Source organism: Aquarana catesbeiana, linkage group LG07 (genome assembly GCF_042186555.1).
Source record: "Aquarana catesbeiana isolate 2022-GZ linkage group LG07, ASM4218655v1, whole genome shotgun sequence".
Lineage (NCBI taxonomy): Eukaryota > Metazoa > Chordata > Amphibia > Anura > Ranidae > Aquarana > Aquarana catesbeiana.
In genome coordinates, this window is record NC_133330.1 from 293891854 (window position 1) to 293906828 (window position 14975).

A 14975-nucleotide genomic window follows, 5' to 3' on the forward strand; every position below is an offset into this window, starting at 1 on the left:
AAGAAACATCATAGGTCAGTCTACATGTACAGTGGAAAGGGTTCTTATTTGCCAGCAGGGCTGCCATTAGGGGGGGGGGACAGCCGATACACATGCATACCTCCCAACATTTTGAGATGGGAGTGAGGGACACCTACTACCAAACGTATGTAGGCATAGGACAGGTCCCCTGCCACACCCCCTTAAAGGAACATTTAAAAATAAATAAATCCACGAGTGCTTTTTTTTTTACCACTACTATTCCTTTATATTGGCTTTTAAAATTTACAAATGCAGCAATTTAGAATTTGAATGAAAGGTTTAGCACTGGGAAACACTTTTTGAAAGATAAAAAGTGTATTTTATACACAACTATATAGATCAGACCAAAATGAGGGACAAATGAAGGGGAAGGAGGGACAGAGGGACATTGCTCCAAATCCGGGACAGTCCCTGGAAATCAGAGACAGTTGGGAGCTATGCACATGTATGGGGCCTGAGTGTCTGGAGGGGCCCGGGGCCCAGCAACCAGGAAGTGTGCAGGAGAGAGGAGCCAGAGGAGAAATAGTGCAGGAGAGGCGTCATAGGCTAAGCACATACTAAGCACAGTAAGCTGGCAGGGCTGGGACTTGGGAGGCGTTATGAGGGAGGGACTTAACAGCCTTTCAGTTGCTCATTGGCTGAGGAGGCAGCAGGAGGCGGGCTACTCCGCCTCATGCTGCCTCCTTAGCCAATAGTTACACAGGGTGCACTGCCCATCACTGCAGAGCCTTGTGCTTCCTGTGTTGGTGGGAGGGACAGAATTCCTCTACAAAGAAGCTGCTGCAGAGATCGAGGTGAGTGAAAAAAAAAAAAGTGTTTCCCTGAAGCTGCTAGAAGACATGTACAGTGCACAGCCTGTGCTCCCCTGTTAATATCAATCACTGTATTGCCAGCCCTATTGCTGTCCTTTTAACAGAGTGAAAGTTACTTTGCACATGTGCAGCATAGGTGTCAGCTTATGTCACCATGTTAAAAGGACAGCAATATGGGTAACATTACAGTGAGTTATTAGTTCAGGTTCACTAAACTAACCAATGCTCTGAAAAGCAATTGTTTTTCAGGCCCCTTTCACATGAGTGGTCCGATCGGGTCCTCTTGTCCGTTTTTGAGGCAAACCCAATCGGACCACCCATTCTTCTCTATGGAATGGCAGATTTAAATGGAAATTTGTCTGTTTACATCTGCCTACCTCTGATCTGATCTGGCAAAAAAAAAAAAGATGGAAGGCCTCCATTCCCCTCCGTCTGGCCCAATCAGAGGACAGTAGGATGTAAACGGACAGCATGAGTGTACATAGACCTGTCAGTTGCTTGCTCAGCTCAGGAAGGGATCCACGGACAGATCCCCTGCTGAGAAAAACTGGATCGGCCCCTGTGAAGATTGCAGCTAGAGTGCAGATAAGGCCAGCCATAGACGGTTTGAATCTTGGTCTGTTTTAGCAGAGAATGGCCGTGATTCATGTATGGGCAGGCTGAATGTACTCTAGTTGATCGATCGATCGATCAACTTGAGTACAACCAGTCTGTCAGATTTTACATACAATTATCGCTAGCAGCTCTTGTAGCCACTAGCAATAATCACTGTGTTCTCCTGGAAGGGTCGGTTTTCCCACCCCACCACCAGGAGAATACAATAGCTCCACAGCAGGTATTCCCCCATCAACACTGTCTGTGTTGATGGGGGAATCTAGCAAATCTTTTTCCTGCAACCCGTGGGATACAGATGGGGGGGAAAAAAACGAATGGGGTTTTAACTCTTTCATCATTTGGCCAAAATGGGGAAAAAGTGCTACATACTTTAGTTTTATACATAACTAGAACATTTAACAAGGTTATGTCATTGCAGGAGGTTTCCCCTCACTTTCTGTCTTGGTGTCACCAGGACAGGAAGTGAGGGAATCTCCCTGTGGGGTTATAACCAGCAATTGTTTATATTATAATATATATATATATATATATATATATATATATAAAATATGGACATTATAAGGCAACAATTGCAAGCTATTTCCCCACAGTGAGTGAGATTCCCCCAATTCCTGGTCTGGTGACACTAAGACAAGAAGTGGGGGTAAATCTCATGCAATGATATAACCCTATTAGATGTTCTAGTTATGTATAAAAACTATATATAAAGCAAGCACTTTTTTTCCATTTTGGCTAAATTATGGAATAGTTAAAACCACATTCTTTTTTTTACCATTTGTGTCCCATTGTGAGGTCAAATGGACACAACAGGTAGTGAGAGAGAAATGCCCTTGGAGACAGGTGCCACCAAAACCGGAGTCCCAGGATGGAGGAGATGGGCCTGCAGGAGGAGGAGATGGGATAGAGGCGATGGGACTGGAGGAGGAGGACAGTGGATGGAGGAGATGGGACTGGAGGAGGATAATGACATGAGACTGGAGGAGAAGGAGATGGGACTGGAGGAGGGGGAGGACATGGTATGGAGGAGATGGGACTGGAGGAGGAAGAGGATTTGGGATGGAGGAGGTGAGACTGGAGGAGGAGGTAGGATGGAGGAGATGGGACTGGAGGGGGAGGAGAAGGACATGGAATCGGGGAGATGAGACTGAAAGGAGGAGGACATGGGATAGGACTCTGTGGGACTGCCAGTGGGTGGGCCCTGGGGAATGTTGATGGTCAGGTCCGGGGATGGGGGGGCCCAGGCCTAAAACTGTGTAAGGGGCCCCAAATGTTCTGACCTCGGCCCTGTTTGCCAGATGTAATCATCATTAGTGAATACAACTTCCAAAGCTTCAAATGTTTGGACTCTATTATTATCATCAAAGAAATCAATAGAACCACATGGTGCAATGTTTCTTTGACTTTGATAATTGTATGCTTTTATAGATTTACGAACCATATGAAATACAAAAGTTTACCTGGTAAATCCAAACTAATTCCTACTAATGGAGCGGAGACCTGAGTGCTATCAATAAAAGATGAAGAGGTACTTCATAAACCTCTTTGGAAAATATTTGGCACAGTATCTGAAGGTTAATGACCAACTACAAGATCTATCGGTGGACTTTGATGTGGCCTTCATCAAGTTAAGTGGGCTCAGGTGTGCAGGTCATTTCATCCTACTGAGTGAAAATAATTCTGCCAAGATATTGTAGCTCTAATAACAGAGCTCAGAGGAGAATATGTTGATTCAAGTATTACTTTCATGGTATTTTTTGAAAAAAAAAGACCTAAAAGAGCAAATTCAAGGGGACGCAGCAAAGGTGTAGAAACTGGAAAGCACTACCTCCCAAACAAGACGAGTAGTAAAAACTCTTGAAGGAAACCATGTCGTACCCTGGACCATAGCTCTAATTAATGTAAAGTTTTTGCAAAAACACAGATGAAAGTCATGTTTGAAACAAATTTGACATGATTACAGGCTTACTTATTTCAATAATGAAAAATGATGCATATATTTGTAGATTCTCCCCCTAGTGGCCAACACTATTGCAGGTAGTGAAATTGCTCTGTACTAAGAGATTGCAGAGCAAAAACATAAGCCTGATATAGACAGTAGCGTTTGACAGACTCCCATTGAGAATATACTGAGCAGTAAATCACAATCATTGTGCTGCATTACTGCTGCATTTCTAAGTTTGCTTGCAAATCATATTATCTATGTAGCAAATGTGATTATTGTACTCTCTGATATAAAATTAGCCAGTACAAGGAGAATGTGTAACCCATATTTTAATCCAATCATCAAAGCACACAAATGAAAATGTGAAAGTCGCATCAAAAATCAGTTGGGTAACCATACAATGGTGCAAAATTCTTGCTCACAGAAAATACAATATGCAGTAAATTGTGATGCAGACCAAAGCAACAGGTTTGCTTTACTTCCTCCCTGCCTAGCAGCGTATAAATAATCTGGCTATACACTATTAGGTTTTCAAACTAATGTTGGTACATTGGTACGTTGCCGGGGGGGGGGGGGGTAGGGTCAGGGTTGCCGTTGTTATATTTCTATGATATATCTATTGCCTTGGAAATTCTTTTGTACCCTTCTACTGACTGATACCTTTTAACAATGAGATCCCTCTGGTGCTTTGGAAGCTCTCTGCAGACCATGGCTTTTGCTGTAGGATGCGACTAAGAAAATGTCAGGAAAGACCTACTAGAACAGCTGAACTTTATTTGGGGTTAATCAGAGGAACTTTAAATTATGGCAGGTGTGTATTGACACTTTTCTGTTAAAAAAAAATGATATCATTTTCCACCTGATGAAGACTCTTTGAGTTGAAACACACTGAGGTTCTCTTGTTGTCATCTGAATGACACCATAATGGATGGAACTTCATATGATGCAGAGCTTACTGATGCGTTGGTTACTATATACTCTTATTGGCAGAAGAAAGGGAATGGGATTTTTAGGGTGCCCAAGAAAAAGTACTAGTCCAATATATAAAAATATATTGAATTTATTAATACAAAATATCTAAGCAAATCACAGTATCATCATACAGTAACCATAATATGAGTAACCAGCAGTAGCTTCTTGCTCTACATGTTTCGCCATGCAATGGCTTCCTCAGGAGACCTCCAATAAAACACTTCATAACATGGTAAATATAGGTGAAGGCAAAATTAATATTCACTAATCAAAACACATTTAAACATATAAAAACAAAATTAAATTTTCTCGCAAATACATTAGACCCGACAGTGCCCCCTTCTACCCCCACCTGAACTGAGAAGGGATACATTGTAAGCTCAAGCTCAAAAATCAGCAAAAAATGACCAAGGGAGTGTAAACATATTCTAACCTCAGAATACAGATTTCGGAACTAGTCAGTCAGTGGTGGATGATATCTTAGCAAATGGTGCTCCCAGATGGTTAACAAATTTGAAGGCAGACTTTCCCAGAAAGAACTTCCAAGCAGCAGTCTAATATCCTAATCAATAACCAACAAACGGGAGAAGAAAACATTGAAACCAACTTGCTAGCTTCCAATATGGAGGGGACATAAAAGAATCTCCTTTTCTGCAGACATGCCAGTGGTGAAGTCTTGGGTCAAGTGGTATGTGATGCCTCAGTTCCTTCAAAGGTAAAGAGATTCAGATTGTGGTAGAGATTTTTCATATTGGAAGCTAGCAAGTTGGTTTGAATGTTTTCCTCTCCCGTTTGTTGGTCATTGATTAGGATATGTGACTGCTTCAATCTGCAGGGTCAAAGCACAAGATCATTTTACATTCCAAACAAAGTGACTCATTAAAAAAAAAAAATGGAGCCTGCAAAAAAATTGCAATACTTTCTTGCAATTTCTATGATAGAAAATTGAGATACCTCTAGTTTTTGTAAAAAGGTGTTCCTTATTAGAAAGTGTGTGTTTTTTACACTGCCTTGTTAAATAAACTTGCATGTGCCTGGTTTAGAAATCAGGAAGGAATCTTTTTTGCAGATTTAATTATGGAAACAAATTAAAGTCCTCGCCTATACATTTTTATTTGGTAGCTTCTTAGTCTATCTCTGTTCTAGATGCAGTATCAGAGAGCAGCCACTAGAAGGAGTAGAAACAAACTTTTATTGAAGACAGAAAAAGCTGACAGTCCCTCTCACTAATGCACAGAACACCACATTGGATTGTGTATCTACTGAACAGAGACGTTGTACAGGGAAGACAAATGTTTGCATATTTTTGATGACATTAAATTTAAATTTGTGATAATAAAAGAACTATAGTCCACTCATTATATTACAGTTCTTCGAACTACTGGGGCAGAATTTAACCACTTGACATCTGGAAAATGTACCCCCTTATGACCAGGCCATTTTTTGCGAAACCGCACTGCTTTACTTTAACTGACAATTACGCGGTCGTGCGACACTGTACCCTTTTTTTTCACAAACAGAGCTTTCTTTTGGTGGTATTTGATTACCTCTGCGTTTTTTTTTTTTTGTTTTTGTTTTTGTTTTTTTTGCGCTATAAACAAAGAAAGACTGACAATTTTGAAAAAAAAAAAACAATATTTTTTATTTCAAAATTGTCAGCGTTTTTTTTGCTATAACACATATTCAATAAAAAATCTAATTTCTTCATCAAATTAGGCCAATATGTATTCTGCTACATATTTTTGGTAAAAAAAAAAACCCAATAAGCGTATATTGATTGGTTTGCGCAAAAGTTATAGCGTCTACAAACTATGGGATAGATTTATGGAATTTTTCATTTTTATTTTTTTTTTTTACTAGTAATGGCGGCTATAGCAGGATGGCGGACAAATCGGACACTAAGTGACACTTTTTTGGGGACCAGTGACACCAATACAGTGATCAGTGCTAAAAATATGCACTGTCACTGTACTAATAACGTTGCCAGGGAAGGGGTTAATATCAGGGGCAATCATAGGGTTAAATGTGTGCCTAGGGAGTGTTTACTAACTGTGGGGGATGTGCTTGTACTGTGGGAAGGCAGAGATCCGTGTTCCTGCTTAGCAGAAACACAAGATCTCTACCATCCCTACTGACAGAACGGCGATCTTCCTTGTTTACATAGGCAGACCGCCGTTCTGTCCCTCTCCCGAACGATCGGCGGGTCCCGGCAGACATAGAGTCCGCTGGACCCACTGATTGACTCCCGCTGTGTCCAAACTAAAATGTATTAAAACATGCACGGTGTTAGTGGGGTAGTGGACGTTTCAGTAGGGAAGAGGTTGGTGTCAGTAGTTTTTTTATTTTATTTTTCTATTATTTTATACAATTTTTTTAGGAGCATTTTTTTGGGGGGGCTTTGGTGAAACATCAGCAGGGGGAATCTGTGCCGCATGAGATGATTAGGGTGTGCCCAGGCACACCCGCCACACCCCCTGCGCACGCCTATGGTGAATATAGACCTTGATAGGTCTAATGATCTGGTAAGAAGTTATATTTGTCTTGATTTCCAATGAGGAACACTGGGTGTTGCACATAATAAGAACCAGAGGAGATTATGCACAATTTGGTTTATCACTGTATGGGCTTTATTTGTTTTTTGGACACTTTTTTTTTTAGATCTTTTCCTTTTGGTTTAATTTTTTCATTTTTTTTCCATTTTGTTTGTACCTACGTTGCATGATTTTTTTAAACCTATATTGATATTGTTGTGGACCTTTTGAGAAGGCATATGGACTAATGGTAATTTGCTTGACAGCGCAACATGTTCTTAATTTATTTTCCTCATTAGAGCCCTGCAGGTGCAGCAGATGATTGATAATTATGAAACCCATAATCTCATTAGATCCACTTACTATATGGACACAGACAGACACACAGGGATCTCTTCAGAATAACAAAAGGTAGGATACTGCAACAAAGTTTAAGATCCTTGTAATGTACATAGATCACCCAGAGGGGAATTTTTTTTTCTCAACAAATGTGGAGTTACTCCGTCAATTTATGTCACTGTCAATTGATACACAGTGCTTTAGCAAACAAAATGTCATTAATTTAGGGTTTAGATGTACTTTAAAGCGGACCTTCAGTAATTTTTTCATCTTTCCATCTATTAAACCCTCTGTCCTTGTTGTTTTAACTTTGGATAGTAAAACATTTCTTTTCTGTTACTAAATACCTTATACAGCCCACTTTCCTCTTTCTTGTCTGGTGAAGATGATCAGGGGGCCCCCCGTCTGGCCTTGCGGGCCGTGTGGCCTTCCTCCTGCTTCTAGGTGCCTATGTCCGAATGGGACCAAGAGAAATTCCTCATTAACAGCAATTGAAAATCGAATGGAACCTCTGCGAATGGAGGCAGTGAGGGGTGAGTGGCTATGACTTTTATCACTATGTTATAACTGGACCGAATAGATCACCCTGATACAGAGAGTTACTTCTTGAAGTTTCACACAGACAGAGGAAACGGACTGATTAAATAAATGTGAAAAAGGGGGTTCAACTGCGGCATACTCTCAAAAGCTTACTATAGACTGATGAATTGGTGAACTGGATCTAACAACTTAATGCGATACAGAGAAAGGTCTTTATAGTACACCTCTTAAAAGTCTAATACAGACTGTCGGTACAGATCAAATATCAAACTGGATATCCAAGGCAGTATTGCCAGAGGAGTCTGTGTATAAGTACTCGGAAGTAAATATTGAAGTACTAATAATGCAACATCTAAACTAAAGTCAATATTGGAAGATATACACAGGGACGGTGAGGCCCCCTGCTGAGAGGAAGAATCTTAGGATTTGTAGACAGATTATGTATTGTACGACTAACACAAGTGTCTAGAAGAGGTGACAGAGCCAGAGAATTGAGGGCAGGCAAACCCTCAGTTGATGGGGGGTAGTACACGTGTGAAAAACTGAAATATCGAATAAAGACTGATAAGATTCGGCAATAATAAAGGAGAGAATATAAAAGAAGGATATATACCATCAACATAGCAACTCCCCCCCCCCCCCCTATCTTCAGCTACACGGGGCCTTTTAGGCCCTAGCCCAGGATATAGACTGGATAAGTTTAACAATATATACATGTCTCTGTGAGCAGCCACACTGGATTTATAATTAACAAGACAAATTAAATAAGAGATAAAATCACACAGAATGAGGGTGAAACCAGTAAGGGGAGCAGGTGCGAATCCCCCAAAAGTGAGTTAGAGCCCAGGTTCCATAAAGAAATATATGACACAAGCAGACAGGGGCTAAGAGCAAGCCAATGGAGAATGTACAAAAAGAGGGTCAGAGGAAACAAACTAAGGATTTGAATATACCAGATATTTCACTGGGAACAGGCGGCGAGCCAGAAGAAAATATTGTAATGGAACCAGATAGAAAAAACAACAATTACCAACTAATGGAGAAATGGCGGAGATGTTCGCTAGATTGGAATCATCCATTAAAGGAGAAATGGCCACACAACATGAAGATTTGAATCAGATTCTAAGAAGGGTGGAGGGAACAGAGGAGCAGTTGGAAGTACAAACAACCGATATAAACGTGATAAAAGGCCAGATGGCAGAACTACAGAAAAAACACAGATACACAAGGTATCGATTGGAAGACCAGGAAAACCGTAATCGAAGGTAAAATCTTAGAATGAGGGGAGTATCGCACTAACAAAAGGGAAGTTCTCCAAGAAAAAAATGGACAAAATATTTGGACATAGGCTGGGCTTAACAGGGGCAGAAAAAATAAAGTTTGAAAGGGTCCATCGGATCAGAAAACCAGCGGGGCTAGCAGCTGAAACACCGAGAGACATAATTGCGAGATTCCAAAATTTTCAGGATAAAGAGCAAATATGGGTGAGCTTAAAAAATAGCCCATTAAGTATGAAGAAATGACTCTACAGATTTACCCAGACCTAGCAGCGGAGAAGAGCGCTGAAACCCCTGTTAGAGCACCTAAAGATGACCAACATTCAATATTCCTGGGGCTTCCCAGCCTGCCTAATTAGGAGGAAAGAAGGACAGTCAGCAATTCTTAGATACCCTGAAGAGACGGTTAGCTTCTGTAACAGATTGGATTTACCACAGATTGAGATACCAGGCTGGTGGGAGGCACAAGATGGTACCCCACCTGTGGAAGAATCAAGATGACATCTGATCACAAAAAAGAAACTGTCTGTGGCAAAGAAGAGAATCTGAGGGAACAGTGGGCCGGGGATGGGAGGGTAGAAGGGGAGGGAAGAAACAGGGGTATTGCTCTGGAATGGTTTAACAAAAAGAGAAGTGGATTAAAAGTACTTGCCCACTGTGCTCCTGGAGAAGAAAGGGAGGGGAGTTGGGGTGGAGATGGGTAGTGAGGACCCGGAGCACAGTAGACAAAGATGACTACTCTTAACTTTATAATATACAATGTACAGGGGTTAAATACTTCCATAAAAATATATAACATAATAAGAGAGATCAAACTCCATAAAGCAGACGTAGTTCTATTACAGGAGACACATATCTCACAAGACTCTAACCTTAAGATAATCTCAAAAGATTACCCTGTCTGGTATTATGGGGACTCCCCAACAAAAAGAGCTAAGGGAATAGCTATAGGATTTGCCAGAGGGGTAAGGTTCACTTTGGACAAGAGAAAGACGGATCCGGAAAGGCAATATCTTTTTGTTGAGGGGTAAAATTGATGAAGTGGAGTACTCCCTGGCAAATATCTATTGTCCAAATAATAATCTGATAAAATACTCAATAGAAGCTATAAATAAATTTATGGAATTTAAGAGAGGAGGAGCCATTGTGGGCGGAGACTTTCATTTCTGCATGATACCGGGCCTTGATAGTACGTCAAGTGCACAGAGGACTGGGAACGTACAGAGGAAGTTATTAAAAAAGATTTTACATCTGCATCAATTGATGGATGTATGGAGAACACAACATGCTAAATGTCGGGATTATACGTTCAACTCCTCTGTGCACGGGTCGTACTCAAGAATTGACTTTTTCCTGGTCGAGCATAGGTTGGTTAAGAAAGTAGTAAATACGAATATTGAAATTTCAATGTTTTCCGATCATGCCCCAGTGATCATGAGAATAAAGATCGAGGGGAATCTAAATAGGCCACCCGCCTGGAGATTAAATGAAGAAATATTACAGGATAAAGTGGCGGAAGAAAGGATTAGGCGGGAGCTAGAGACGTATTTTAAAATCAATGATACGGAAGAAATATCAGAAGCTACACTATGGGAAGCCCATAAGACTTATATCAGAGGCATTTTGATTCAAATGGGGGCAGAAAAAAAAAAGGCCAGAACAATGAGAAGGAACGATGTGATAAAAGAAATCTCTGAGTTACAACAGCAACATAAAAAAAAATGGGAATAAAGAAATAAGAATGGCACTCACCTGTAAAAGGGAGGTATTGAAAGATATAGTGGAGCAGGAGACACGGTCGACCAATAATAAAATTAAAAAGGAAAGGTACCTATGGGGAAATAAGACTGGGAAGTCTCTGGCTAGATTGTTAAAAAAGAAAACAGCAACAGCTGTTTCATTTCTTAGAGCATTTATAGAGCTTTTCATAGAGCATTTCATAGAGCAAAACAGCATTTCATAGAGCAAAACAGCATTTCATAGAGAAAATACAGACTAGGGCAGGAACACCGGTCTATAATAAATCAGACATAGCTAAAGTATTTCAGGAATATTATGCGACTTTATATGCTATTCATAAGGACAAAACAACAGAACAGGTTAAAAACAGAAAGGTAAAAACAAGTGAATTCTTAAAGGGTATAGACCTAAATAAAATCTCAGAAGACCAGATGAGAGTAATGGAGGACCCTGTAACAAAGTAAGAGGTTATGAAAATTCTAAATGAGACTCCCCTAGGTAAGAGCCCAGAGCCGGATGGTCTAACGACTCTATATTATAGAAAGTTTAAGGATATTTTATTCCCCAAGTTTTGCTCATACATAAATGGGATAGGAACGAAGTGGGCGATGAGAAAGGAGGCATTGGAGGCGGTTATAACTATAATACCAAAGGATAGAAAAGACACCTCACTCTGCTCCAGTTATAGACCTATTTCATTGTTGAATGTTGATACCAAGTTATTCGCAAAGGTAATGGCAGGTAGATTGAAACTAGTAATGAATGAGTTAGTAGAGGCGGACCAGGCTGGGTTCGTCCCAGGAACAGAAAGTCGGGACAATGGTATTAGAACACTTCTGGTGATACATAAAATAAGAGACTAGGACCCCCCGGTCTGCTCCTGTCAATAGACGCTGAAAAAGCGTTTGACAGGGTAGACTGGGGGTTCATGCAAGACACCTTAGTGGCAATGGGACTGGGCCCCAGATTTATGCAGTGGATCAAAGCGCTTTATAAGTACCCCACAGCAAGAGTAAAAGTAAATGGGACTGCTTCAGGGTCTTTCGAGATGTATAACGGTACCAGACAGGGCTGTCCCCTGTCCCCCCTGTTGTTCGTGTTGTCTCTTGAACCGCTTCTGGCCAGGATACGACAAGATGTAAACATTAGGGGGATTAAGTCGGGAAAGGAGGAACATAAGCTCGCCGCATATGCCGACGATATTTTGTTCTTCATAACTTACCCTAGAATAACTCTCCCTAAACGTTAAAACAATATGGAGAAATATCTGATTTTAAAATGAACCCAATTAAATCTGAGATCTTAAATATTAACGTCCCATTGCAGGAGGTTAAGCCCTACCAAGAGGAGTTCCCATATATTTGGAGAGAATTTTTTTTTTAAATATTTAGGTGTAAAGATCAATACCTCCCTGGACACGCTCTATCAAGTAAACTTCTTGCCACTATTAAATGATATCAAACAAGAACTGAGTAAAATCGCATCAAGACACATATCATGGCTGGGAAGAATTAATATCTTTAAAATGAGTCTTTTGCCAAAGATAATGTATAAGTACCAGATGTTGCCGATTCCCCTCCCACAAGTGTTTTTTAAAACTCTGAACATGATACTCATAAGGTTTATATGGCAAAGAAAAAAGCCGTGGATTAGTATAGCAGTGTTAACCAGAGATAAGAGACAGGGCGGTTCTCCTTTCATGGGTGATAGACAAAAGTAATAAAGATAAAAGATGGGTGGAATTGAAAAGTACAATAAGTAAGACCGCTTTGGGGAAAATAATATTGATTCCCGCACACTTAAGCAACCTAGGGGAGGATACACATAAAATGACACAGAAAGCACTAGAGATTTGGGACCTGTTACACAAAAAAGAAAATTGGGTATATAACTCTCCATGTATCCCACTTAAAGACACTGAGTGTTTTCCACTGGGGAAAAGTAATTTGTTCGGAAATTGGATTAGGACAGAGAACGCACAATTACAAGATATAATGGTGAAGGGTAGAATTTGCACGTTTCACAAGTTAAAACAGAAAAAAGATTTGATGGTAATAGATGAGTGGCGGCACTTCCATTTGAAACATTTCTTTGAGTCTCTCCCAGATCTAGTACGGTCTGTGAAAAATTTGCTCCCATTGGAGAAACTCTGCTTGGCTACAATAAGAAGGAAGGGGATCTCTTTGATATATAAAATCTTGATAGAAGGAAGTGGAATGGAAAGACCACCATACATCAGTAAATGAGAAGAGGAATTAGGAACATAGGTGAATGATTTTGAGATGAAGAAAATTTTGAGAATGGCGTTTGCAACGTCAATAGATAGCAACACGACAGAAATTAGTTTTAAATGTTTAGCACGTTGGTACATAACCCCAGATAAGGCACATAAGTATCAAAGGGAGACTTCGCAATTTTGTTGGAGGGGGTGCGGAGAATTGGGAACAATGTCTCATATCTGGTGGAGCTGTCCAAAAATTAGATTATTCTGGAGAGAGCTTCTGCAGACAATAAAAGATATAACTATAGTGGTTGTTTTGGAAGATCCGTGGGAGCGTTTGTTCCACCGGACGAAAATTCCAGCTAACCAATATGTGAGAACTCTGGTCCCTACACTGCTGAACACGGCGAAAAGTCTAATTCCTAAGCAGTGGCAGGATCTAGAGAGCCTTACAATGAGGAGTTGGTTTAACAAAGTCAACAAAATAAACAGTTTGGAATACCTGAGTACCTGAGATTTAGTGGGGGGAGGGATGGGCAGGATTTGAGGAAAAGTGGAAAGACTGGGTTGAATTTAAACTTACTATCAGGTTTGCAGAAAAAAATGGGAGTTTGATGAAGAAAGAGGAGAATGGAAGGGGAACAGATGGGGACAATTACTTAGGAACTAGGTCCAGAGCGGGGGGGGGGGGTTAAGAGGTTATTTGTAATTGGTGTTGGAATTGTTGAGAAGTTATATTTTTTGTGGTTCAATCTGATTTTATTGAAAAAGAAAGCATACAAGAAAAAGTACTTCACATATACATCATTAGTAGTAGTAGTGTTGATAACAATAGATCCAGTGTATTCGCAGGAGGATACATATTGTAGTACGTTATGTGTGCAGATCACAAGGAAAAAACATTGTTTTAATTAGCATAATGAGTTATAACAAGGATAACCAAAGAGCCCTCACCATATACAGGAGGGGATTACAAGTAAACTTCGTGTGTTTTTACAATCAACTTATTCCAGGAACCTGTTATGTTGTATAGGATTAGCTTGTGCGGGTCGTATTCTGCATCTGGATTTTAAGGAATACATTGATATGAAAAGGAGAAGGATTAGGGGGAAAGTAGAAAAGCAGAAAGGTTAGGAACAGGAGTCGCTCAAGTATGGTCATGGGGCGGTACCGTCCAGGTTGCCCTCTGCCCAGGGGATGAAGTCCGATGAGTATCGGAACATGGACCACGAAGTCCACGTAAGAGAGAACTGGTTGTCTTTATTAGATTCCTCTGCTAACAGGCGTTCAAGGTCCCTGATGCGGTCCACCTCAATAGCCCACTCCCCCAGGGAAGGTACAGTTCTTGACTTCCAATATCTTGGGATCACCATTCTAGCAGTAGCCAAGAAATGGCGTAATACATCTTTTTTAATGGATTTGAGCGTGCCCGGGAGCATGGACAAGAGAGCTATCTCGGGTGAAGGAGAGAGAGCCGTTGCCATCAGCCTGCAGTATAGTAGGAAGATCTGTTGCCAGAATTTTTGTATGGGCGGGCATTCCCACCAAATGTGGAGCATGGTGCCCCTGGAGTTTAAACATCGCCAACAAGTATCTGGGTTTGTCAAGTTGAAGTGATGTATTGTCGAAGGGCATCTATACCACCTCGTCACCAGTTTAAACCCCTTTTCTTGAGTTTTAGTGGCTAGGGAGAGCTTGTGTGTTAGAATAAAGCATTATTGCCAGTCAATGGGAGAGATGGAATGTTGGAGATCTTTTTCCCAAGCCTTCGTGTAGGGTGGGAGATCAGGGTGAAGAGCATTCAACAAAAGGGAATAAAGCTGTGATACCACGTGTGTTGGAGGATCGTTTTGGAGGAGCATATCCTCGAATCCTGTGGGTTCAGCTAGAATATCTTGTATTGAATGGAAGGTTTGGATATAGGAGGTCAGTTGTTGTTTCTGAAGCCATTGCATAGGGTATCTA

At 40.7% G+C, this 14975-nt stretch overlaps 1 long non-coding RNA gene across 1 annotated transcript; it reads left to right on the forward strand.

The window, feature by feature from the left end:
* Nucleotides 1-369: 369 nt before the first annotated feature.
* LOC141103682 (uncharacterized) lies at nucleotides 370-9568 on the forward strand. Its single transcript, XR_012235349.1, has 4 exons — nucleotides 370-815; nucleotides 2874-3087; nucleotides 7193-7304; nucleotides 7589-9568. It is a non-coding gene; the product is annotated as an uncharacterized lncRNA (long non-coding RNA).
* Nucleotides 9569-14975: the final 5407 nt, after the last annotated feature.